The sequence below is a fragment of the Pongo pygmaeus genome, chromosome Y (assembly GCF_028885625.2).
Source record: "Pongo pygmaeus isolate AG05252 chromosome Y, NHGRI_mPonPyg2-v2.0_pri, whole genome shotgun sequence".
In the NCBI taxonomy this organism is placed as follows: domain Eukaryota; kingdom Metazoa; phylum Chordata; class Mammalia; order Primates; family Hominidae; genus Pongo; species Pongo pygmaeus.
This window is the reverse complement of record NC_072397.2, coordinates 25,667,626-25,695,429: the sequence shown is the minus strand read 5'-3', so window position 1 is coordinate 25,695,429 and position 27,804 is coordinate 25,667,626. Positions and strand designations below refer to the sequence as shown.

At 36.7% G+C, this 27,804-nt stretch overlaps 1 pseudogene; it reads right to left on the bottom strand.

Moving 5' to 3' along the window:
- Nucleotides 1-2,694: 2,694 nt before the first annotated feature.
- Nucleotides 2,695-26,557, bottom strand: LOC129025703 (protein FRG1-like; annotated as a pseudogene).
- Between the last annotated feature and the right edge of the window lie 1,247 nt (nucleotides 26,558-27,804).

Sequence of the window (27,804 nt, the reverse complement as noted above, 5' to 3'; positions counted from 1 at the left end):
TGTTGTCTAGGCTGGTTTCCAACTCTTGGACTCCAGTGACCCTCCTGCCTTGGCCTCTAAAAGTTCTGGGATTACAGATTGGAGTCACTGCACCAAGCTACTTTGTATAATTTTTAACGTAAACATAAATATGTTGAGAAATAGAAATGTTAAAATCATTGGAGTAAAATATATTGTAAAGTATACAATAGAAAAAAATTAAACAAAATACAACAAAAAATTATCAAAATTTTCAGAGGAACAAAACAAAATCTAGTTTTACAATCTTCAGAATTCAATCCCATTATATCAAACATATAAAGAAACATATTCAAAGAAAAAGGCAATCCATAGCGACTGACCTCGAGATGACCCAGATGTTGGAATTAGTGTGGATTTTTAAAGTAGTTATTGTAATTCTTATTAAAATCAAAACCCCAAAAACTCTTAAAATAAATGGATAGGAAATCACAGCAGAGTAGTAGAAACTACAATAATAACAAAGGCTCAAGTGGAAATTCTAGAAGTGAGAAAGTTTTAAAAATTAAAAAACAATAATCAGTTGTGTTCAGAAGCAGCTTGGAGGTGGTAAAGAGTCAATGAACTTTAAAATACAATTGAAATGATTCAATCTGAAAAATGTGAGCAGTCATAGTTTGGGGTGAGGGAGCTTTTCCTTTGGTTAGTGCTTTTAGGTAAACTTGGTTTTGATAAGATTACTAGACTGATCCATCTGGGGCTTGCTAAGCCAGAGTTTATCTTGGTTTCAGTGGTGCTTTAAACAAAACTCGTATCCTCGCGTACAAGATGGAAGAAGAGTGGACCAGATGACAATATTTAGATGCAGTCATTCTAACCTCCGTTGCTCTCCCAGTGGTCTAGCTGGGGTTTGTATAAAATGGAATGGGAGGAATAAGGAAGGAGCCCCCACCTACCCTCTCCCCTGGTCCACTTGTCCTCCTTCACTAGTGGATAAAGTCCATGGGAACAGGCAAGTTATTTTAAATCTGCATCTTCTGTTGTCAAGATCTGTTATTAGTTCTACTCGCTGGACTGGGGACAGGAACCAAGGGAACATGAGGGTGAATGAGTTCACGTGGAGTCCAGGAACACACTGTGCCTACATGCAGAATGTTTGTGCCAGGAAAGCCAGTCAGCAGGCAGATGGTCTCAGATACCAATCTAGTGTTGGGAAGCAAGATTCAGTCTCTTGACGGCGGTGTTACTCATTGTGTGGTTTGTATCACTTGCTTCAGAATGACCTGGAGTACTTGTTAAAATGTAAATTTTGAGCCCAATCCTAGACTTCCTAAGCCTGCATCTGTATGGATGGGTCTCAGTAGTCGATATTGGAAACGTGCAGGTCCCTAGGAGATGCTTATGCATATAGATTTGAATTGTTGTGTTTAAGGGTTAAGGAGCTGACAGAAGCAAGGAATAGACCAAGCCCTTGGGTGGGAAGGCTCCATAACCTTGGCACTGTTAGCATTCTGGGGGGAGCAGGATTCTGCCACATGCTTTGCAGCATCCCTAGCCTCTACTCTCTAACACCGTATTCCAGCTGTGAAAACCAAAAATGTCCCCTGGGAGGCAAAATAGTCACCAGTTGGGAAATGGAACCTCTGCTTTGTGGAATCAGAGTGGTTACTTCGTTCCCAATCCAAGGATAAGAACACACGATGAGAGAAAGTCCAGCTATTGGAACTGGAGTGCCAAGTTGAAGCTAGACCTACAACAAAAGCTCCAAAAGCTCCTTTATAGGGCTGATCCCATGCCTCAGCTACCTAGCTTGTACAGATGCCATGTAACTCTAGATTTGGTGACAGAAGGAATTTAAAGGCTAGAACTAGATAGGGTCTTTCAGGTTAGGCCAGCACACAACGTGGACTTTTGACATCATCCAGATGCTTGAACCAGCCTCAGTCCTGAGGCAGAATTTCCCGTGGCATCTGACACACAGCCTGGATTTGGAGCTGTCACTGGGATTAGATGCCACGGGAATATTGTGTTTAGGAACTCTGAAAGAGATAGGCTTCAACAAAGCAGACCTAAGCAACACGTAGCGTCTGAACTTCTTTATCAGCTTCTGTTCGAGCCCACGAGGACAAAAGCATCACATACATATCCACTGTCCTCAGTAGGGATTTTCCCCAGTACTACTCTCGCTTCTGTTCTGAGCCTACTTGCTTCTTTGTACTGTTTCCACTTTCTGTCCCACTCCCTAATAGATGATTAGTGCTCTCTGCCCAGTCCCCTAGTTCTGATATTTGGATTGTCTGTGATCTGGGTAGTACTTAAGAGGTAGAATCAAAGCCTTGTTGATTGGATTGGGAGTTTCTAACTTCCTATTAAAGGCACTGATTAAGCATCTATTATATAAAGTAAAGTAAGATTGTGATCCAGTAAGAAAGATTCCACAAGTAGCGCAGGAAGAATTGGTTTCTAGTATACTCCATGCTTCAGGAAAGGAAATCCAGAAAAAAATACTGTGGTACGTTAAGTGTATACTGTAAGGTTCATTTCCATGTGAAAAACTTTAGTTAGCTAAAAAGTACATCCATGAATAATCCTGATTAAACTTGCTTAATCCTGGTTAAACTAGCTACTAGCTGAACAACAATTTCACAACAACTCAAGAACTCTGTAAAAGCATTTCCTCTGAATATTTTATTCAGAAAAAAACACAAAAAGATAAGGCAGAAACAAAAATCACAGTCATTTGCAGTATCTGTCAGTTTCAATTTGGCTCTCCTGTTAAAACAAAGAAAAATAGTAAAATTAATCTATCTAAAACATGCCATATATATTCACCTGCTAATAAATATGAAAAGCTTTAAAAATGCGTGCTCAATTTTTGTTACGGTATTACCACAACACTTATATTAAAATATGTATACTTTTAAATTTGGTTTCTATAAAAAATGGATTCTAATCTTATAAAAGTTATTTCCTAATATTCAATAAATGTTGTCTAAGGGCTTTTTCAATCCAAATAGCAATTTTAATTATTCCAGAATTTAAGGGTGCTCTAAATTTCCATTTAACAGGGTGAGAATGCTGTATTATTACAAGTGATAAAAGTTACAGGACATAGAGGTTATTCCGTTTTAGAGTCCATATCCTGATTATACTTTATAACCTCTTATTGATTTCTTACAACTAGATACATATTCATTTGCTCAGCTGGAAAAAAATACTTAACATTATTTACTGACTTTAGGTATGAACTCTACCAGCTAGTTAACAGGAAATATATAATTAAACATTGCCTTTATCAAGAAATGTAAAAAAAGGGTAAGAGTAACTTTGCAACATAGGACTTGAATGAGCGGCTGGTGATGATCAAATCTGGTACTTAATTGATTTATACTTGTACACTCATAGCTAAACGTCTCTGTTTTTCTATGTTGTAAATCTAGGACATTACTTATTTACATAGGAAGAGTAATAAATATTAATAATGTGCTATGATAACCATCCTGCACTCTTCCAAATCTTACAATAAAACCACTTCAATTTCACTTGTTTAGCTTTTATACTTAGTTTTTTAGTTGATCTATGCTTATTTTAAGGAACCTGAACTACTCTAACAGAATCCACCTAATTTTTATATTAGTCAAACTCCTTCTAACTCTGGTTCTAATAGCTATAAAAAGATAATGATAAATTTATGAAGTAGATACAGTCAAACCTGAATTTCTTAAAGTATATACTTAGAATCAGTTATTATTTTTAGATATTCTTTCTTGACAGTCTTTTCCCAAACTCATGATGTCCTCTCTAGGTAATATTGCCACACTCATAAATTAGAAATAAAGACAGAAATGTGAAAACTAAAATAATTTAAGCGAATATAGGTTTTCTACATGCCATTTCTATTGGCTACTGAAAACAGTTGAAATAAGTAAATAAATAGCTACCTGTCCAGAAGCATCTCATGCAAAAATCCATCTTTATGAGCCTTTTTAAGAATTTTACTGTCTTTACTTATTTTAACTTTGTGGTCCTGGAAGTTCTGAAATTTCTTTCTGCAAAGAAAATGTCTTCATTGAAAAATACCTCAAACTCTGATTATACATATTTACTACTAAATTTATAAATACTGTTAATTTCTTTTTCACTTATTAAAAAGTCTAATTATAGGCCAGGCACAGTGGGTCATGCCTGCAATCCCCGCACTTTGGGAGGCCAAGGCAGGCAGATCGCTCGAGGTCAGGAGTTCGAGAACAGCCTGACCAACATGGTGAAACCACGTCTCGACTAAAAATACAAAAATTAGCTGAGCATAGTGGTGCGCGCCTGTAGTCCCAGCTACTCGGGAGGCTGAGAAAGGAGAATCCTCCCAAAGTGCTGGGATTGCAGGCATGACCCACTGTGCCTGGCCTACAATCATGTGAACCTGGGAGGCAGAGGTTGTGATGAGCTGAGATAATGGCACTGCACTCGAGTCTAGGGGACAGAGCGAGACTCCATCTTGAGGGAGAAAAAAAGTCTAATTTTTTTTAATAAGCTGGAGCTTTTGAACAACAAAGACGACCTTCATGACCTCTCAAGAGCAGGGCCACTCATTGACTGGGTACCACAAGGCCCCACTTCTATTAGGGCATGCTGGCTGGAGTCTCCTGTGTCCTGGCCATAGCACAGATTTTGACTGGCATCATGCCCATTCTATGAATGAATAGAGAGATTGACTAACCCGAGTGACTAGCTTTGGGAGCTGGTAGGATGATTAGGAAAACTGAACCCTCCAGAAAAAAAAGCATTTAGCTCAGTGCTCTGTCCTAGAGGCTACATTGTGTTGCCTATTCTTGTCCATCAGTTTTCATTTTTTCAGACAGGGTCTTGCTCTGTCACCCAGGCTGGAATGCAGTGGTGATCAGAGCTTACTGCAGCCTTGAACTCCTGGGCTCAAAGAATCCTCCTGTCTCAGCCTCCTGAGTAGCTGGGCCTACAGGCATGCACCACTATCTCCAGCTAATTAGGTATTGTATTTTGAAAGCACTTTGAGAAGCACTTCACTGTCAAATCTGTAGGTCTAAAAAGAAAAGCATACATACACATAATGGATTTCACAATGTTTTACATTTCCTTTGTCTTCTTCTGGAATGTCATCTTTTTTCTTGGTTTCTCTTTCAGCGCAGGATCTAATTTAGATATTGGAAAAGAGAATCCAATGGGTTACATGTTTATCTTCCACCTTCCCCACTTTACATATCACATAAGAACATTTGAGATGATTTCTTATGCAGAAGAAAAAATTAACTGAGCAATTACAATCAGAAAAAGACATTTTCTGGCTATGTGTTTTTACTTCATATATATAATCTATATGAGTAAGTGTTACCACATGCTTCCTCCTCAGCCCTTGTGTCAGAAACACTACAGACAATATTATTTCAGAAACATTTTATACATCAGATCCTGCTAGGCAATAAAGCAATCATTAATTTAATTTTGTCCTCCAAGTGAATACACTAGGATCAAATTATCCCTAGTAGACAAGTGTCATTTGATCAGATTGAAAGCTCAGTAGCTATTTTACATTGCACAGACTATTACCAAACTATTAAAACTTTTAACATTACACAACTTGTTTTTAATTAATTAGAACCCACCTCTTTTAGTAGCTTTGTATGTCCTCCTAAGTTGGATAGATGTTTACTATCACATGTCATAAGTTAATTAATCTGCATTCAACAATTAGGATCACTCACAGAACAGGCAATGGGCAACGGTAAGGATATATGTCTCCTAAGGGATCTCTGTGGCCAGAGTCCAGTTCCAGGGCTGCCTAGAAAGTGATGACAAATAACGTGTTTGTGCCAATGACATGTTTGTGACAGTTTTGATTAGAGGGGTCACAGACCTCAAAACATTCCCTGCTAGGGCCTGTAACACAATGCTACCTTTAGTAAGAGGGATCTGTGTTCTGGTAGATAAGGCAAGGTCCTAAAGGTGAAGGGCTGACAGAGATTAATTAGGACAGCCTGCAATTAAATGGTATGAAAAGAGTCCTAAGTAATCACTGTTCAGAGCTTCCAAGTACTTGACTAACCAGAGACCCAGAAAACTTTGCATTTCATCTGAAAATTGCTTTAAATAGTGAAAAATGCAATCTTTGTGTGTCTTTGTGTGTTTGTGTAAGTGCAAAGCACTGCACATATATTTGCAATTGTTGCCTTCAATAACACTTTTATGATGATATCCAGATGAAAAAAATTTAAACATGATACAATAAAATATAAACAAATTAAATTAAATGTAAGTCACAAACCCATCTGTATTTTCTCAATGACCTGTTTCCTGAGAAGCAATGTGCTATGAAATACTGAGAGTGGCCTCTGGAGTCGGCTGAGCCTGGGTACACATCCTGTCTTACCACACCTTGAAATCACTGTGATTTCCATGAACTGACTGACAAAAACCACGAGGATGTAAAGAGGGTCAGAGGCTGTCTTCCTGTCTGTAAAGCTGAGCTCACATCCACCTCACAAGAGCATTATGGAAATTCAAGACTACAGCGCATGTGCCGGATGCATGCAATGAAAAAATATAGCATTTCACTTCTCTAACTGTAAGAAAATATCTACATTTTAGATTGAAATTGTTTGATCTTTAGATTTGAAATTATCTGAAATCAAGACTATTCTAAAAAGAAAATAAAACATATGACCGGAAATCTAACATAAAGCATGTACAGAGAATTGAGAGATGTTTTAAATTACACTGGCAGTAGAGAAAAATGTAACATAAATTTTTATGCTCTAATTATAAGAATGAAGGGCATTTTAGAAAAGGCATTTGCCCCCTCTCTTAGAGTTTTCCACTCTGGCCCCCACAATGCCAGTAACTCTGGGTCAGACTGGATGCAACGTGTGATTCCCAACAGAGACAAACAAAGCAAGGTTCAAAATGCTCAGTACTGCATTGGAATGCCAAGACACAGAAAAACCATGTGTCAAGAAGTGGGGAGTTATTCTTTAGACACATCCTGGTATATGTTTATCATTAAAGATCAGTGCCTTGCTCAGTACTGGGATGGAATGCCAAGACACAGAAAAGTCATGTGTCAAGAAGGGGGGAGTTATTCTTTAGACACATCCTGGTATATGTTTATCATTAAAGATCAGTGGCTTTTGTGAGTCTAAGAAATTAAGCCTTAAATGTTTTCATCAAATTCCAGTTAACTGCCTGATTTATCTAGGTTATATTAACAGTATTATTTAGAATTTCACCTTGCTATGAAGATGTATGTTTAACTCTTACAATGATGTAAAACAAACAGTAGGATTAGGGAGGGCACAGGCCACTGGTGCAATGGATAATGCGTCTGACTATGGATGAGGAAATTTAGCCTGGAATAAGGAACTTTTATTTCCAGCTTAGTGAGGCATACACATTTTAAAAATAAAATAAAAATCATGTTTTATGTGATTCATGTTTCTCCTAATGCAAAGAAGACAGGTACTATTAATAAAAATATCTTTAAAAGGTAAGGGCTAAGGCCCCAGAAGTTCTGCTATGATTTTTTATGTTTCATAGAGTGATTATCATCACAGAAGCTCAAGCATTACATAAATACAAACGCATATACCCCAACCTGGTAATTCTGCTTCTGGAAATTTATCTTCAAGTCCACCCGCACATCTACAAATTAAATGCATATTCAATGTTATGTACTGCAGCACTGTTTATAAGAGCAAAAGACTGGAAACAGCCTACATTTCCATCTATAAAAGACTAAATAAATTAAGGTACATCCCTAAAATGGAATATTATGTGGCTGTTAAAAAAGAGAGAGAGAGAAAGAGAAGAAAAGCAAGAAAAAGAGAAAATTCTGTACATTCATACTAATAGTAGAAAACTCTCCAAGATACAATTTTAAGGAAAAAAAATCAAAAGTTGAGAAGACTATAGAGGAGGCTGCCTTTAGTGTAAAAAAGTTGAAAATTATAAATGTATTCATATGTTTATAAAGAAATTTTAGGAGGCTATAAAAAAAAACAAAACAGGGAAAGAGGAAAAGGAGCTGGGGCACAGGTGAGTAAGATGCATGGCAGGCATATGTCTTCATCTTCATATGCTTTTATTTAAAAATGTTGGATCACATGTACATGTTTTCTATTTTAAAAATTAGATTTTAAAATACAAGCAAGAAAACAAGAAAATGAAACTTGAAAAGAGCATGTGGAGCTACCAGAAAAATATACTAATCCATGGAGATAATGGCAAGGTAGCTCCTAGCTGCACTGATTTCTCTACCACATTGTATAAACAAGCCATCAACTATGGGACTTATAATTAAAAATGAGTCTACATGAAACACCACATTATAAAAAGCTAGTAACTAAATCTTTAAAGTGACAGTAAATGATGATTTAACATTTTAAATAGATACAGTCACATCGCATGTGTGAATGCAGTCATCCGTATAAAATGTCATTACCTTGATCATTTCTCCTTCTCCTGCTGTTTTACTTTTTGCTTCTATGTCTCCTGCTTCATTGCATCTAATAAAGCAGCTATTTGAGGCCAATAAAGCCATTTTCCCTCAAGTGAAACAAAATAACAAAATAGCTATGAGGATACTTCGTGTAGAAGAAACATTAAGTGTTTTGACTGAATTAATTTTTCCTCCCTGATTTAAAAACCACAGAAAAGAACTTAAGAAAAGAACGTGAAAAATATAATACAAGAACATATAGAAAAGGAAACCAAAATCACCTTTCATTTTACTATTCAAAGATTACCACAATAAACATTTGTAGTGTATCTTCCTAGTAGGACTAAATTCTCATTAGATGAGGTAGGATTGCTTCCTTTCTAAAAGATCTACTGAAGATAAAACTGTTTAGTTCTGTTTGAAAAATTAACTTTAAAGACAAGAACATAATTATGAATGCACACTTTATTTAAATATTAGCATTTTAAGTAAAATTTATTTTCTTCAGAATTAGAAAACATGAAAAGGTATATACAATTCCTTTGGTGTTTTGAATTTAAGAATCAATGTCTGAGGGACTTTTGTGTGTGAAAATAAATATTTATATACTTTTTTAGTTGTTTAATATTTGATGTATTACACTGCTTTCTATTAAGCAAAACTTTAAAAACTGATTTTATTGTGTATCTAAATCTGGGTTATAAATTTGGTTAGCTTAACTCCCATAACAAATAAAATGTTTATTTATAACTTGTATTTGGATGATTCATTTGGAAAACTTGGAATACCATAACATTTAGACAAAATATTTATAAATACAATGATTACAAAATATGTTAACCTTATATCACATCCAGTTAAAAATGTGCTGATTATATGGATTTAATATCTTAGTCAAGTCACAAGGGCTGGGTGGTCTCTCATCTGGATGGCTCCTGGTGAGCCCTGGAACATGGCGGTTCACTTCGCATGGTGTGGTCCTGGCGATTTAAACCTGTGCCACAGATTATTCAGCTGAGTCCTTTTTGCAATAGAGTTTTAAGACCCTCTTTCATTTAAATTTAAATTTTTGAAACTTAGCGTCCTTCCTAAAAATAAAATGAAATGAACTATCCTAAAGGGTGGTATTATTAGACCTATCTAAGTCATCATCCTGGCCTTATGAAATATTGGCATTTTCTACTGGAGTAACTTTTATTAGAAGTATCTCATCATAACTAGTAGGATCATCTCAAAGGGGTTGCAACACATTACAGGTGATGAAATCAATGTAGTGTTTCCTTAACAGTATTGGGTGGGTTGGGGGGAAAAGGAATACACACAGACACACACAGGAAGGGGTAAAAGAGAATAAGAATTATCAAGGTGCATAACACATGGATAAGTAAGTATTGTTAAGTACAAATCTTGCTTCAGTTATATATATGTGTGTGCTGGGCTGCAATGTAAAAATGCATTTCTCAATGGATTAGGTCAAAATAGTTTTCAAGTCACTGACTTAAGATTTTATCCTAGGGGATGAGGAACTTAGTCTAAGTGATTACCTCTTTCTGGTAGGATATTTGTTTAATCTGTCATCTTAGAAAACACTGCTGAGTTCCTATTTTCAGTTTATTATTGTATACTAACAAAGCTGCTACTCAAAGGCTGAGCTTATCTTCTATTTGCTTGTTCTGCGTGGTGCCCACTGGTCCTTACTGTCTCTGATATAGTTATCTACTTTTTTTTTTCTTAATTTTTTTTTCTTTTATTATTATTATTATTATTATTATTATTATACTTTAGGTTTTATGGTACATGTGCGCAATGTGCAGGTAAGTTACATATGTATACATGTGCCATGCTGGTGCGCTGCACCCACCAACTCGTCATCTAGCATTAGGTATATCTCCCAATGCTATCCCTCCCCCCTCCCCCCACCCCACAACAGTCCCCAGAGTGTGATGTTCCCCTTCCTGTGTCCATGTGTTCTCATTGTTCAATTCCCACCTATGAGTGAGAATATGCGGTGTTTGGTTTTTTGTTCTTGCGATAGTTTACTGAGAATGATGATTTCCAATTTCATCCATGTCCCTACAAAGGTACTTTTTAAAGACAGTTTAGCACTCACATATTTTTGTTCAATCTTTAATTCTCACACAGACATAAAAGAGAAATTATGTATTCTGTATCAACAAAGATTTAGCAAAACATCCATATACTACAACTGTCTACTTACTAAAATTAAGAATTGGTATATTATCTTTTTTCTTCTTATATTAAAACTATCTTTTTGTAAACTATTTTCAGCTTATGAACTGAAAGTCTTTTAGAGATAATTTACTTCAATGAACTATTTTTATATTTTATATGCAAATTGTCGCAACTTGGTCTTAGCTAACTCCATAGTTTGCTTACAGTCTGTAATGTTTCTGAAAGCATCCATGATTTCTGCTACAAAGAAGATACTTAGGAACTATTCTGTGAGACCTAAAATTGACTGGTTCTTCAATGGAAATGAGATCCATATCTAGGCACTATGGGTATACAGAAATAATTGTGGGCAAAAGTACTAATGCTATTTTTGTTGCACTATATTTTGAGATCTCTTTAAGGCTCTATGTTCTTACTGATTTATTCCAGTTGAATGTATTATACTATTGCATCCTACTTTTTCTTTTTTTTTTTTTTTTTATTATTATACTTTAGGTTTTATGGTACACGTGCGCAATGTGCAGGTAAGTTACATATGTATACATGTGCCATGCTGGTGCGCTGCACCCACCAACCCGTCATCTAGCATTAGGTATATCTCCCAATGCTATCCCTCCCCCTCCCCCCACCCCACAACAGTCCCCAGAGTGTGATGTTCCCCTTCCTGTGTCCATGTGTTCTCATTGTTCAATTCCCACCTATGAGTGAGAATATGCGGTGTTTGGTTTTTTGTTCTTGCGATAGTTTACTGAGAATGATGATTTGCAATTTCATCCATGTCCTTACAAAGGACGTGAACTCATCATTTTTTATGGCTGCATAGTATTCCATGGTGTAGATGTGCCACATTTTCTTAATCCAGTCTATCATTGTTGGACATTTGGGTTGGTTCCAAGTCTTTGCTATTGTGAATAATGTCGCAATAAACATACGTGTGCATGTGTCTTTATAGCAGCATGATTTATAGTCCTTTGGGTATATACCCAGTAATGGGATGGCTGGGTTGAATGGAATTTCTAGTTCTAGATCCCTGAGGAATCGCCACACTGACTTCCACAAGGGTTGAACTAGTTTACAGTCCCACCAACAGTGTAAAAGTGTTCCTATTTCTCCACATCCTCTCCAGCACCTGTTGTTTCCTGACTTTTTAATGATTGCCATTCTAACTGGTGTGAGATGGTATCTCATTGTGGTTTTGATTTGCATTTCTCTGATGGCCAGTGACGGTGAGCATTTTTTCATGTGTTTTTTGGCTGCATAAATGTCTTCTTTTGAGAAGTGTCTGTTCATGTCCTTCGCCCACTTTTTGATGGGGTTGTTTGTTTTTTTCTTGTAAATTTGTTGGAGTTCATTGTAGATTCTGGATATTAGCCCTTTGTCAGATGAGTAGGTTGCGAAAATTTTCTCCCATTTTGTAGGTTGCCTGTTCACTCTGATGGTGGTTTCTTTTGCTGTGCAGAAGCTCTTGAGTTTAATTAGATCCCATTTGTCAATTTTGGCTTTTGTTGCCATTGCTTTTGGTGTTTTAGACATGAAGTCCTTGCCCATGCCTATGTCCTGAATGGTAATGCCTAGGTTTTCTTCTAGGGTTTTTATGGTTTTAGGTCTAACATTTAAGTCTTTAATCCATCTTGAATTGATTTTTGTATAAGGTGTAAGGAAGGGATCCAGTTTCAGCTTTCTACATATGGCTAGCCAGTTTTCCCAGCACCATTTATTAAATAGGGAATCCTTTCCCCATTTCTTGTTTTTGTCAGGTTTGTCAAAGATCAGATACTTGTAGATATGTGGCATTATTTCTGACGGCTCTGTTCTGTTCCATTGATCTATATCTCTGTTTTGGTACCAGTACCATGCTGTTTTGGTTACTGTAGCCTTGTAGTATAGTTTGAAGTCAGGTAGTGTGATGCCTCCAGCTTTGTTCTTTTGGCTTAGGATTGACTTGGCGATGCGGGCTCTTTTTTGGTTCCATATGAACTTTAAAGTAGTTTTTTCCAATTCTGTGAAGAAAGTCATTGGTAGCTTGATGGGGATGGCATTGAATCTGTAAATTACCTTGGGAAGGATGGCCATTTTCATGATATTGATTCTTCCTACCCATGAGCATGGAATGTTCTTCCATTTGTTTGTATCCTCTTTTATTTCCTTGAGCAGTGGTTTGTAGTTCTCCTAGAAGAGGTCTTTCACATCCCTTGTAAGTTGGATTCCTAGGTATTTTATTCTCTTTGAAGCAATTGTGAATGGGAGTTCACTCATGATTTGGCTCTCTGTTTGTCTGTTATTGATGTATAAGAATGCTTGTGATTTTTGCACATTGATTTTGTATCCTGAGACTTTGCTGAAGTTGCTTATCAGCTTAAGGAGATTTTGGGCTGAGACAATGGGGTTTTCTAGATATACTATCATGTCATCTGCAAACAGGGACAATTTGACTTCCTCTTTTCCTAATTGAATACCCTTGATTTCCTTCTCCTGCCTAATTGCCCTGGCCAGAACTTCCAACACTATGTTGAATAGAAGTGGTGAGAGAGGGCATCCCTGTCTTGTGCCAGTTTTCAAAGGGAATGCTTCCAGTTTTTGCCCATTCAGTATGATATTGGCTGTGGGTTTGTCATAAATAGCTCTTATTATTTTGAGATACGTCCCATCAATTCCTAATTTCTTGAGAGTTTTTAGCATGAAGGGTTGTTGAATTTTGTCAAAGGCCTTTTCTGCATCTATTGAGATAATCATGTGGTTTTTGTCTTTGGTTCTGTTTATATGCTGGATTACATTTATTGATTTGCGTATATTGAACCAGCCTTGCATCCCAGGGATGAAGCCCACTTGATCATGGTGGATAAGCTTTTTGATGTGCTGCTGGATTCTGTTTGCCAGTATTTTATTGAGGATTTTTGCATCAATGTTCATCAAGGATATTGGTCTAAAATTCTCTTTTTTTGTTGTGTCTCTGCCAGGCTTTGGTATCAGGATGATGCTGGCCTCATAAAATGAGTTAGGGAGGATTCCCTCTTTTTCTATTGATTGGAATAGTTTCAGAAGGAATGGTACCAGCTCCTCCTTGTACCTCTGGTAGAATTCGGCTGTGAATCCATCTGGACCTGGACTTTTTTTGGTTGGTAAGCTATTGATTATTGCCACAATTTCAGCTCCTGTTATTGGTCTATTCAGAGATTCAACTTCTTCCTGGTTTAGTCTTGGGAGGGTGTATGTGTCGAGGAATTTATCCATTTCTTCTAGATTTTCTAGTTTATTTGCATAGAGGTGTTTGTAATATTCTCTGATGGTAGTTTGTATTTCTGTGGGATCGGTAGTGATATCCCCTTTATCATTTTTTATTGCATCTATTTGATTCTTCTCTCTTTTTTTCTTTATTAATCTTGCTAGCGGTCTGTCAATTTTGTTGATCCTTTCAAAAAACCAGCTCCTGGATTCATTTATTTTTTGAAGGGTTTTTTGTGTCTCTATTTCCTTCAGTTCTGCTCTGATTTTAGTTATTTCTTGCCTTCTGCTAGCTTTTGAATGTGTTTGCTCTTGCTTTTCTAGTTCTTTTAATTGTGATGTTAGGGTGTCAATTTTGGATCTTTCCTGCTTTCTCTTGTGGGCATTTAGTGCTATAAATTTCCCTCTACACACTGCTTTGAATGCATCCCAGAGATTCTGGTATGTTGTGTCTTGGTTCTCGTTGGTTTCAAAGAACATCTTTATTTCTGCCTTCATTTCGTTGTGTACCCAGTAGTCATTCAGGAGCAGGTTGTTCAGTTTCCACGTAGTTGAGCGGTTTTGAGTGAGATTCTTAATCCTGAGTTCTAGCTTGATTGCACTGTGATCTGAGAGATAGTTTGTTACAATTTCTGTTCTTTTACATTTATTGAGGAGAGCTTTACTTCCAAGTATATGGTCAATTTTGGAATAGGTGTGGTGTGGTGCTGAAAAAAATGTATATTCTGTTGATTTGGGGTGGAGAGTTCTGTAGATGTCTATTAGGTCCGCTTGGTGCAGAGCTGAGTTCAATTCCTGGGTATCCTTGTTGACTTTCTGTCTCATTGATCTGTCTAATGTTGATAGTGGGGTGTTAAAGTCTCCCATTGTTAATGTGTGGGAGTCTAAGTCTCTTTGTAGGTCACTCAGGACTTGCTTTATGAATCTGGGTGCTCCTGTATTGGGTGCATATATATTTAGGATAGTTAGCTCTTCTTGTTGAATTAATCCCTTTACCATTATGTAATGGCCTTCTTTGTCTCTTTTGATCTTTGTTGGTTTAAAGTCTGTTTTATCAGAGACTAGGATTGCAACCCCTGCCTTTTTTTGTTTTCCATTTGCTTGGTAGATCTTCCTCCATCCTTTTATTTTGAGCCTATGTGTGTCTCTGCACGTGAGATGGGTTTCCTGAATACAGCACACTGATGGATCTTGAGTCTTTATCCAGTTTGCCAGTCTGTGTCTTTTAATTGGAGCATTTAGTCCATTTACATTTAAAGTTAATATTGTTATGTGTGAATTTGATCCTGTCATTATGATGTTAGCTGGATATTTTGCTCGTTAGTTGATGCAGTCTCTTCCTAGTCTCGATGTTCTTTACATTTCGGTATGATTTTGCAGTGGCTGGTGTGTGAAATTATTAATCTTCATTTTTTAACTTACATTATTTTTTTCCAGCCTAGCATTATATGTTGATAGGAAATCCACTAAAAGCAAAGCACAAAATCTACTTTTCAAAAAAGCTATTTTGTTTTTTATATCAAAATTACCATGGGTTTAAGACAGATACTAAAATTTTTAATGAATACAATTAAATTTTTAAAATAACTAGTTACTAATTATATTACAACATAAGCTCACCTGGAGTCATATAATTTGACAGCCATAAACTGCTCTGGAGGACTAGGGCCCTCATCAACTATTGGAGAAAAAACATTTGAAAATAGATTTGACATTTGCTGTAAATATAAAGACATTATTTTGCTTTAAAAAATGTGGTTACTTTCTTCTGAAATTAAATGTAAGAATATTCAGATATACTGATGTCACTGTAATACTATATCTTTGGAATCAAGATCTATTTTATCTACTTTTAACTACAGTGCTAATTTTATACACTGAGTAAGACAGGGTGATATAATGCTTAGTTAATAACTTTCGAGATAGCTTCTCTTTATGTTTTAAAATACAGTCATAAATAAGCACTTATTTAAAAAGCTAAGTGCTTTCATTTATTCAATGGATGGCCTTGCTGACCAAATGATACTGCTTTTTATCTTCTAATTACTTTGTATCTCATTAGTGCTTCCTCTAATGGCCTAAAGAAAATGAGGAAACTTCAAATTGTTAAATGCACCCAGGTTAGTTTTGGGAACAGGTCTGAATAAAAAAGAAGTTCAAACATGTTTGACTCAAATAGGTTTTCTTTTTTCTTTCCACTTACTATTTTAATTATTCATGTTGTTTTGATTTCCAAAGATACTCTTCTGGAAATATATGGAATGTTTTCAAATGCTTATATTAGAAAGAGGGACTTGACAACGGCTGGTAAATATTAAAGAATTAAAGAAAAAATGGAAGTGTCAAATGCAATGGTTCCATTCCTTTGGAAAATGTTTGAGACTAGTTAGAGTTTGGCCTAAGTGAATGAATGTCCTAAAATCTACACTTGTGGCAGGATCTTCCCTTCCAGACACAAACCTTCTTTGTATGGAGCTCCCAGGGTAAAAAGGCCATTGTCGAGTGCATGTATATAGGTTCCCCCATCCATCTCAATGGCTATGGTTCCTGAAATTTCACCAAAGTTTGTTACTGTCCACCAGATTCCTAAAAAATAAAATTGATATTTCAACTTTATATTTTAGTTTTGACACAGAGTTCTTTGTAATTATAACTTAGCTTTAAAAATTTTTTATTTTGCAGTTGTAAGAAATAATATGAAGATCTCACATATCCTTTACTCGCTTTATCTCAATGATGACATCTTGCATAAGTTTCATACATTGTTAGAATCAGGAAACTGACATTGATATAATCCATGAAGTTTATTCAGATTTCACCAGTTTTACACGTACTTGTTTGCATATATGTGCACAGATTCAGGATTAGGTTTTTAAAATACAAAATAGCAACATACAGCCAGGCATGGGGGTGTATGCCTGTAATCCCAGCTACTCGGGGAGCTGGGAAAGAGGATCACTTGAGCCCAGGAGTTCAAGGTTATAGTGAGCTATGATCATGCCACTGCACTCTAGCCTGAGTGACAGAGCAAGGTCCTGTCTCAAAAAAAGACCAAAACAAAACAAAAGGCAACATGTGAAGGTACAAAGTGATATATGGAGAATGGTCTCTCTCATGATAGACCACAGCCATCTATTCATGCCTGCTTTCCAGAGGCAATGCCTATCATAATGTTTCTTAAAAATGCCTCTACAGGAAGACTTTCTAGCATGGTAATCTTTTTTTTTTTTTTTTTTTTTGACACGGAGTCTCACTCTGTCACCCAGGCAGGAGTGCAGTGATGCGATCTTGGCTCACTGTGACCTCCGCCTCCCGGGTTCAAACAATTCTCTGCCTCAGCTTCCCGAGTAGCTGGTGTTACATGGGCCTGCCACCATGCCCGGAAATTTTTTTTTGGATTTTCAGTAGAGACGGGGTTTCACCACATTAGCCAGGCTGGTCTTGAACTCCTGACCTCGTGATCCACCCGCCTTTGCCTCCCAAAGTGCTGGGATTACATGTGTGAGCCACCGCTCCTGGCCAGTAATCTTAACTATGATTTTAGATTGAAAGCAAAACGAGCAGAATCTGTGTCTATGTATACTAATTTCCAATTTGCCAATAGAAATGTTAGACTCTATCAACAATTATTTTTAACAGTTGTTATAAAAGTTTATATCTTAATGTTAAAAAATATCCTCAAACCTCCTCCTAAATTGTACTTTAACTAGAGTAGAAATGAGTCAATCATCAACTGGATATGACATCCTAAGGAATTCTTGTTAATTTTACAACGTCTGATAATGACATAGTATAATGTATACAAATTATGATTTATATGGATGATGAGAGAAAGACATACCATGTTAAGAAATGTACATTTACGTACTTATGGGTAAAATGACATAATGTCTGTGATTTTATTTAAAATTTTCTAGGATAAAATGTGTGTGAGGTGTGTAAGTAAATGAAACGAGATTGGCAAAATATTGATAATCAATGTTGGGGCCTGGGCACACGGGGACTCATTATATTCTTCTATGTATGGATTAGTTTGGATATTTCCATAATAAAAAGGTTTTAAAGATTCAGTTAATTCCACTGCACAAAATTTTCTATTCAACTAAATATTTCATGCTTTTCATAATCAATTTTAAATACATAAAATTTTAGCTAAAATGAAGTTGAACCCTTATCTAACACCAGATACAAAAAGTAAATTAAAATAGACCAAAGACCTAAATGTAAGAGCTAAAGTTAGAAAACTTTTAGAAGAAAATGGGGAAAGCTTCACGACAATGAAATGGGCAATGATTTCTTGTATAGAACATCAAAGGCACAGACAACAAAAGAAAACATAGACAAACTGGACTTCATCAGAACTAAAAAGTTTTGTGCATGAAGAACCACTGTCAACAAAGTGAAAGGCAACCCAGAGAATGGAGAAAATATTTGTAAACTACATACATTATAAGGAGTTAATATCCAGACCATATAGAGAACTCCAAAAAGACAAACACCACAATACAAAACTGGGCAAAGGATATACACACACATTGCTCCAAAGATGATATACAAATGACCAATAAGCACTCAAAAAGATACTCAACATCACTAGTCACTAGGGAAATATAAGTCAAAACCATAATGCAATACCACTTCATACCCATTAGAATGTTTTATCAAAACAAACAAACAAAAAACAGAAACCATGAAAATGAGAAAAACAAATGTTGGGCAGGATGTGGAGAAACTGAAACCCTCTGCAATGCTGGTGGGAAGGTTAAATGGTGCATGTATTTAAATGCCACTGAAGTGTTCACATAAAAATAGAAAAATTGGCAAATTCTATATTCTGTGTATTTTACTTCCTCACACACACAAAACCAATGGAGAAAAAGAAAATTAATCAAAATTAAAATTTCAGCTAAAGATGATTAGAAAGCAATAAAACTCATGATTATTAAATGATTGAGTTATAGCTACAATTGTTTTCAGTAAAAGAAATAATGCTTTATTCAGAGTTATTATGAACAGTGTTATCATTAGCAAGATTTTCTTATAAATGTAATAGTTAATAATTTTAAATTAGTTTTATTTTGTATGTTCTAAGCCACCTTCACCAAGTACACTTAGTATTAAATAAAATCATTTAAATATATTTTCTCATTAATGTTTTGCAAATGAAGAAGAAATTTCTGGCAGACAAGATCCGCATAATTTTCACACTCTGTCCAAGTAGGGAAATGATATGATAACATTACTTATAATATTGTCAACTGAAAAAGTAATTACTTTGAGCAGATGCCAGTATTTTTCTCAATGAGATTTCAAAGAATAAGAAAGCTAATCACAGTATCATCAAGAATTAAATGTGGGCATTCTGCCTATTTTCTGCAAGTGGCCTACATTCAATCTTTGGAAGTATGCTTATATGTTTAATGACTAAAGTAACATAACATAATACTTAACGGTGCCACTCCGGGATTTTAGCTGTGAAAAAGCAGTGGATCCTAAGAACAGTGGGCACTGAAGTTGCCTATCTCTACGTCAGGTTACAGCTCAAGCTGTGTATATGCTGTAGACGCCCAAGCTGAATTTAAGAGAATCCGCTCTAAAACATTACTTGCTATTAAGACACATGCTTAAAGTTATTTCCCTTTAAACCTTTGGCAGATGGTCAAATATTCCTGCTGTGTTGTCTCACAATGCATAACAAAGCTTTTCACATATTTTCACATGGTTTAGAATATTTGCATGTGTCTAGCATGCCTGTAATCCCAGCACTTAAATAGGTGGAAGCAGGAGAATCACTTAAGCCCAGGAGTTCAAAATCAGCCTAGGCAACAAAAGGAGACACCCATCTCTATAAAAAAATTAAGAAACTAGCAGATTATGGTGATACAAGCCTGTGGTCCCAGCTACTCAGGAGTCTGAGGTGAGAGGATTGCTTGAGCCTACGACGAGGTCGAGGGTGCACTGAGCCATGATCATGTCACTGCACTCCAGCCTGAGCAACAAAGCAAGAGCCTGTCTCAAAAAAAAAAAAAAAAAAAAAGGGGGACCATGCGCCAGTGACATGGCTGATAAGATACTACCAGGGCACCCTCATTCTAGCATCAAGGCTGTGTGACAGCTCACCTTGCCTTCTGACTAACCCAGTGCTTCTGTGCTAAGGGCCCCCTTAAATCTCTGCCTTCATTATGTGCTTGGCACAAAGGAATGATATATCTTAGATTTGGAAATGGAATTTTCTTCCCCAATCTTACTGTAGTCTATGTACCCTTCACAGACTTTCTATTAACCCACTGCTTACTTAGCTTTAGTTCCTGGGTAAATCAAATATGCGTTTTGCAAACTACGATGTTGTAAGTTCAATTGCTTCTGAATCTAGCAGAGCTCAGTGAAACTCTTTGCTTACAGGCAGGCTCATTTTTATTAATGTCACACATGGTATTCACCATGTGAAAGACACAATTTCTTTCATCCTATTTACCAGTCCCTTAAGATCCTTGTGAGCAACCAACAGAACAGCTTTAAATAATTATGGGTTTTTTTTTTCCCCCCTTCACAAATAGACACATGCTTACTTATACGGCAAGTTTAGAAAATCCACAATGCAAAAGAAGGTGGAAGGACAAAGAGAAAAAGAGGCAGAAGGACTTCCTCTTCCAGCCAAAATGGACTTGCCCTCACACCATGACCAATGAAAAAACTGAAACTGGATAGAATATTTGCGAAAACTGTTTTTGGGAATTGGAACACAGGCAGAACAGGACTGTGATATTTGAGAACAGGAAAACACAGGAAGCAAATCTCACACACACTTCTGTTTTCTGCTGAATGGCAGTTTCTTGACCACACAGAGAGAGGTAGAGACCTCCACAAATGAGGCAATGTCACTGTCACTAAGCTGAGAGTCTTGCAGTGCTAACATGTTTGGAGTTTATAGAATAAGGTACTGGAGAAGAGGGAACTACATACAGGTGAGGCCTCAAAAGAGTATGCAAAAGTTCTCTGCAGGTCTGGGGCCAAGGATTGGGGGAGTGCATACAGTAGGCAGGCTCCACAAGGCCTATGCAGAGTGGCTGGAACTTCTGAGGGCTGACTGGAGATGCCAGAGATCACACAAATTTGGGACACAGCAGAGTGGAGAGAACTCACCAAGTATACCTAGAACATGTGGCTGAGGCCCATGAGGATGAACCTTTCCTAGAGTAAGAGTCACTGTCTATGTTTACAGGCAAAAACCTAATAAATAAGCACAAACTAACAAAGGCCCAGGCTTGACAGGAGGAAAAGGGTGGTCAAATAATTTAACTAGGCATCAAGACATTTAACAGAAATAAAGATTAAAATGTTATGAAAATGAAAGGCTGAATTTATAAGGAAGACTTAACAATCCTAAATGTGTACACATGACAGCTTCAAAATACTTTAAGCAAAAACTGCTCAAGTAGAGAGATCTAGAATTACAGCTGGAGATTTTATCGTAACTCTCAATACATTGTAGGATGAGTAAAATATCAGTAAGGACACAGAAGATGTGCATAGTCACAAGCTCCACCAGTTCATCTAACAGACATCTGAAGAACACTGGACCTCTGGGCGCCACGGCTCATTTCCATAATCCCTGCACTTTGGCAGGCCAAGGTGGGTGGGTCGCCTGAGGTCAGGAGTTTGAGACCAGCTTGGCCAACTTGGTGAAACCCCGCCTCTATTAAAAATATAAAAAAAATTAGCCAGGCTTGGTGGCAGGTGCCTGTAATTCCAGCTCCTCCAGAGGCTGAGGCAGGAGAATCACTTGAACATGGGAGTCGGAGGCTGCAGTTAGCCAAGATTGCACCACTGCACTCCAGACTGCTGGGCAACAGAGCAAGACTTCATCTCCAAAAAAAAAAAAAAAACAAAAAAAAACCCCAAAAAACCCTGAACCAACATCTGCAGAATACACATTCTTTTCAAGTGTACATGGAAATCCACTAAGAAAGTATATTCTCCAACTATAATATAAATGAATAAGAAATCAGCAACAATAACATACCTATAATATCTCTATGTAGTAGAAATTAAAAACAATACACTTTTAAATAACTCAAGTGTCCATGAAAAGAAAAATCACAAGTAAAACTAGATAATATTTTGAATGGAATGAAAATGAAAACAAAATGTGCTGACTGTAACTAAAACTAAACTGAAATGAAGAGATCTAACTCCCTTCTTAAGAAGCAATAAAACAAGAGCAAAGTAAACTGAAAATAAGTTAAAGTGAGGAAAAAAAAGACTGAAAATAAATGAAATGGAAAATGAAAAAAAGAGAAAATAAGTAATACTGTAACAGGCTTGTCCAACCTGAGGGCTGCATGTGGCCCAGGCCAGCTTTGAATGCAGCCCAACACAAATTCATAAAATTTCTGGAAACATTATGAGTTTTTTTGCCTTTTTCTTTTTTGTTTGGCTAATCAGCTTATCGTTAGTGTATTCTGTGTGTGGCCCAAGACAATTCTTCTACTTCGATTGTGGTCCAGGGAAGCTAAAAGACTGAATATACCTGTAGTAAAAGATCATTAATGATCTAAAATAAATGATCTTATAAAGAATTGATAAACCTCCAGCTAGGCTGACTGATCCAGGAAAAAATAGAAAAAACACAAATTACCAATATGAAGAGACTGCAATATAGATAAGATTCTACAGACATTAACAGGATATTAAAGGAATATTCTGGACAATTTTATGCCAATAAATCCAACAACTTGGATGAAAGGAAGTTTTCCCAAAAGACACAAATTACCAAAACTGACAACAGAAAAATCTGAAAATATCTCTTAAAAAATCTTAATTCTCCCACAAAAAACTAAAACCAAACCAAACCTTCTAGGTTCAGATGACTTCACTGGTAAATCCTATCAAACATGTAAAGAAGAAATCTTACCGATCTTACACAGCTATTTCCTAAAACCGGGAAGGAGACAGCACTTCCCATCTAATTTTATGACACCCAATATTACCTTGACACCAAAATCAAATAAAGACATTACAAGAAAAGGATACAAAAGTCTCCCATCAACACCAATATAGAAATCTTAAAAAAAAAAAAACACCTAGAAATCAACTCTAGCAATATCCCAAAGGACAACACACCACAACAAAGTGGGTATTATCTCAGGGATGTAAAGTTAGTTTAAAAGTTGAAAATGAAACCAATGTAATTCATTGGCAGAATGAAGAAAGTTGTATAATCATCTCAACAGATACAGAAATAGGCATTTGACAGCATTAAACATCGTTATGATAAAAACTCCCAAGAAACAAAGTTTAAAAGGAATGTCCTCATTTTGATAAAGTTTTTTTCTGCAGATCCTACAGACATCACACCATATGGTGGACTACTGAAAGCTTTCTGCCTAAGCTTGGAAACAGTGCAATTATGCCCATTCTCGTGACTTCTGTTCAACACTATGGAAGTCCTGGACAGTATAATAAACCAATAAAATGCAAGACAAGACATAAGGATTAGAAAGAAAGAAGTAAAACGATAGTCACAGGAAACATAATTGCAAATTTCTTAGTTTTGTACATGAAAAAACCACTAGAAGTAATAAGTGAAACAGAATTATCAGACTACAAAGTCACGATCCAAAAATGAATTGTATATCTACATGCTGACAGCAAAAAACTGGAAAATCAAATTCAAAAGTTCTATTAACAATAGTGTAAAATTATAAAACACTTAAGAATAAATTTTTAAGCAGGCATGCAAGACTGCTACACTGAAAATTATGAAATATTGAGAACCAATATTAAGATGTTGATTCTCCCTCAAATGTTCTGGACTCAATACAATTCTCTGAGAAAATCCAAGATGCATAATTGTAGAAATTAATAAACTAATAGTAAGTATAAAGTTGGAGGACACACACTACCTGATCTCAAGACTTCATGAAATTATAGCAATTAAGAGAAATATACCAACAGAAAAACAGACAATGGATAGAACAGTCCAGAAATAGACCAATAAGTAGAAAGTTAATTGATTTTTTATGAAGCTATGAAACGGGATTAATGGAAAAAGGAAACACCAGTGGTACTGGCACAAATGGCTATCAAGATGTTAAAAAAAAAAAAAAAGTAAATCTGGAAACCAAACTCACACCATGCCAAAAATCAATTTGTGATTAATGACTGATTTAATGTAAAAACTAAAACTATGTTGTCTCTAAAAGACAATGTAGAATATTTTCCGGACTTTGGGGTAAGCAAAGATCTCTTAGATCAAAGAGATAAGGCAGTAACCATAAAAGAAAAAAATAAATTAGCTTTATAAAAATTAAAAGATTCTGACCATCCTGGCTAACATGGTGAAACCCCGTCACTACTAAAAACACAAAAAATTAGCTGGGTGTGGAGGCGGGTGCGTGTAGTCCCAGCTACTTGGGAGTCTAACGCAGGAGAATGGCGTGAACCTGGGAGGTGGAGCTTGCAGTGAACAGGGATCGCTCCACTGCCCACCAGCCTGGGCGACAGAGCGAGACTCTATCTCAAAAAAACAAACAAACAAAAAAGGCTGTCCATTCGAAAACCACCACTAAGAAACTGAAAAGGTAAAACTCAGACTGGGAGAAAAGACTGATAACACCATCAACTCTTGGCAAGGATGTAACTGTGTAACTGGAGCACTAATTCATTCTTGTTGGGAGGCTAAAATGGCACAACCACTTTAGAAAATTTTTGGCAGTTTCTTACATAGTTAAACATTCACTTATCCTTTCACACAGCAATTCCATATCTACATACCTACCCTAGATATTTACACTAATTTTAGAATTGTTGATTTGCCATTTCAAAAGCAATGATTCTTCCAGAACATTAGCTTTATACCATTCCACATTTTATATATATTTTATGCTACCATAATTTATGAAGATTCAAAATGCAACTTGCCAAGTTTTAAAAGAGGAAAGAAAAAAGTATGGAAACAATTAAACGGAAAATAGGCTGGTTAGGTGTGTTTGGGTCAGTTTATTTCTAGTGTCATTTACAGGCTACACTGATATTGTATTTAAAATATTCATTCATTTCAGAGTTCATAAAATAATAATTTTTCCTGTGACGATAATTCGTTTAAGAGACAACAGACTTCTATAACTAAAATGTATACATGTTCAAAGAAAATAACTTGTAAAATATATTTGGTTGAATAGCATTTACATTAAGCCTTTAAAATTATGTATCAGAATCTCCGGCTATTAAACAGTCTAATGGTGCCTACTAAGTCAGAGAGTTGTAATTCTTCTTTCCTATGCTCTGTTCTGACAATGAAGTAAAGGCATCAGTAGCATCTACTGTGCTAAAGAATAAACGGAATTTACAACTGTAGGTAATATTTAAGCACTTTAAGACAAACATGAATACATCATAAATTTCTAACTAGGAAAATATTTTCAATGAGATCTCTAGAAATGTTAACTTTTTTTCAGAATAGAGCACTGAAAACTGACTAACCAACAATATCAAGCTGGGTTTCTTCATCTTCTTCTCTTTGCTCTTTTTCTTCTTACTACAGGACATAATTTATATAGATGAGTTTAGGTATATTGATTTGTGTGATAAATAAATATCATAAGATTGAAACCTGGAAGTCTTTTAAGCTGTTTCATTTATAAATTATTGATTTAGGAAGACTTACATTGCTATGCCCTCTTAAATACAGTACTGAGAATTTGCTTCAGGCTTTGTACATATTATGTTAAAGTTCAAAGCAGATTGTAGAGCCACACTGCCAGATTTTAAATCCTGATTCTGTCACTTCTTAGCTCTGCGATTTTTGGAAAAGGTACTGAATCTCTCTGGGAGTCAGTTTTCCCAATTAAAAAATTAGGATAATAACTTAACTCTTAAGGCTGTTGTGAGGATTAAGAGGTAATATGCATCTTCACACATTGCTGGTGGAAATGTAAAATGGTGCAGCATCTACAGGAAACAGTTTGTGGTTCCTCAAAAAGTTAAAGAGTTACCATATGACCCAGGAATTTTACTCCTAAGTATGTATATCCAAAGGAAATGAAAACATACACCCACAAAAATACTTACATAAGAATATTCACACTAGTATTAGTCACAATACTCAAAAAGGGGAAACAATCTAAATGTTCATCAACTGATGGATGGATGAACGAAATGTTACACCCATACAATGGAATACTACACAGCCATAAAAAGGAACAAGTGCTACAATAATGACGGACCTCAAGAATGTTATAAGTGAAAGAAGTCAGATACAAAAACCACATGTTGCATGATTTCTTAGGAAATATTCAGAATAGGCAATTTCACATAGATAGCAGACTGGTGGTTGCAAAGGACTAGGAGATGGGGAGGATGGGATGTGACTGCTTTAATGGGTAGTAATAGATTTCCTTCTGAGATGACGAAAATGCTGAGCAACTACACAGGGGTGAACCTCTTGAATGTATACTAAAAACCACTCACTTTACAAAAGGGTGAATTTTATAACTATGAATTACATCGCCATAAAAAAAATAAAAAAACAAGAGTGATTTGAAAAAAGTTAACGTGCAAAGTGCCTACAACGATTTCTTGACACACTGAAAGTGCTATATAGCATTAATTATGATTATTACGAAAACCTTAAGACACTCTTGTCTGCATTTTCATCACAAAGTTTTCAGACGATAACTCACCACTCCTCACAGGACATTCACAGAGTAAAAATCTCATTCATTCAGGATATACCTGCCACTTATTCTGGCATCTTCATGAGCTCAGGCTTCTCAAGAGGGATCTCAAGGGCAGTGGCTTCAGCTCACTCCTTGATACTTTCTTTCCATCTCGCCTAAAAATATCAAAACCTCTGTTTATCACGGAGACTAGGAGGAAATGCTCAATATTTATATGTACAGTCAACCTCGGGCAAATCCGCCAGTCAAAAAAGAAGCGGGGATATGAGTGCACAGGTATTTTTCTCCTAAAGAGCTAATAAATTACCACTACGACCTCCTCCTCACATTTGGCTCAATTTATTTACTGCATATATGTTCTCTCATTTAATCCTCACAGTCTTCTAAAGGTATAAAAAATGGTCTGAAAGTATAAATGTGTAAACGGAGGTTCAAAGATATTTGATCTCTTAATGAGTAAATGGAAGTTCAGACATATTAACCAATTTGCCACAAATTACAAAATTAGTAAATGACAGAGTGCAGGTTTGAGCCCACATCCCTATCAAAACCCATATACACCTCAACCACTGTGTGATTCATCCTGGTTTTACTCTACATATTAGCTTAGAAAAAATTAATCAATTTTTCCAGGAAGAGACAATGGAGAAAAGAATAATCCCTAACAAAGGAAGTTATTATCATGAACTACAAGATCAGACTAACACAGAACCACCAGGCAGAGGCCTGGAGAGATGCCTCAGGGGACCCAAACTCGTGGGTACGGGGCCACGGGTCATCCGCCCGTCTATCCTGTTCTCAGGGTCGTCCGCGCGGGAGGCTGCTCCTCTATGCACAGGCGCCAGGAACTGCGGTCCGGCCTCCGTCCAGCCTGGAAAGGGGCCAGGGAGAAGCCTGGGCGGCCACAAAGCCGGCTCTCCGCGCCATGACTTCTACCGGATTCACGGGGGTGGAGTGCGTACGTAAAGAACTGAGGAGGCTCCCGCCGGAGCTGCTGGACCCACCTCTTCGCCTTGGTTCCCTTGAGCACAAGCTTGGTAGACTTCACATAAGAGTACTCGGCTATGGCTCCGGGAGACTACTGCGCGGAGAGGCTGAAGCCGGCTCAGGACGAGTATGTGACCTGGGGCAGCACCAGGGTGGGGAGGAACAGAAGTGGAGGCGAAGTAAACACTCCCTGACAGCGTACGTCTGTCCAGAACTCGCCTTCGTCTTCACCCAAAGGCTGAATGGCTGAGATTTCCACTTCCGCATTTCTGCTGGGGAGCTACAGTGGCCGCAGAGGGC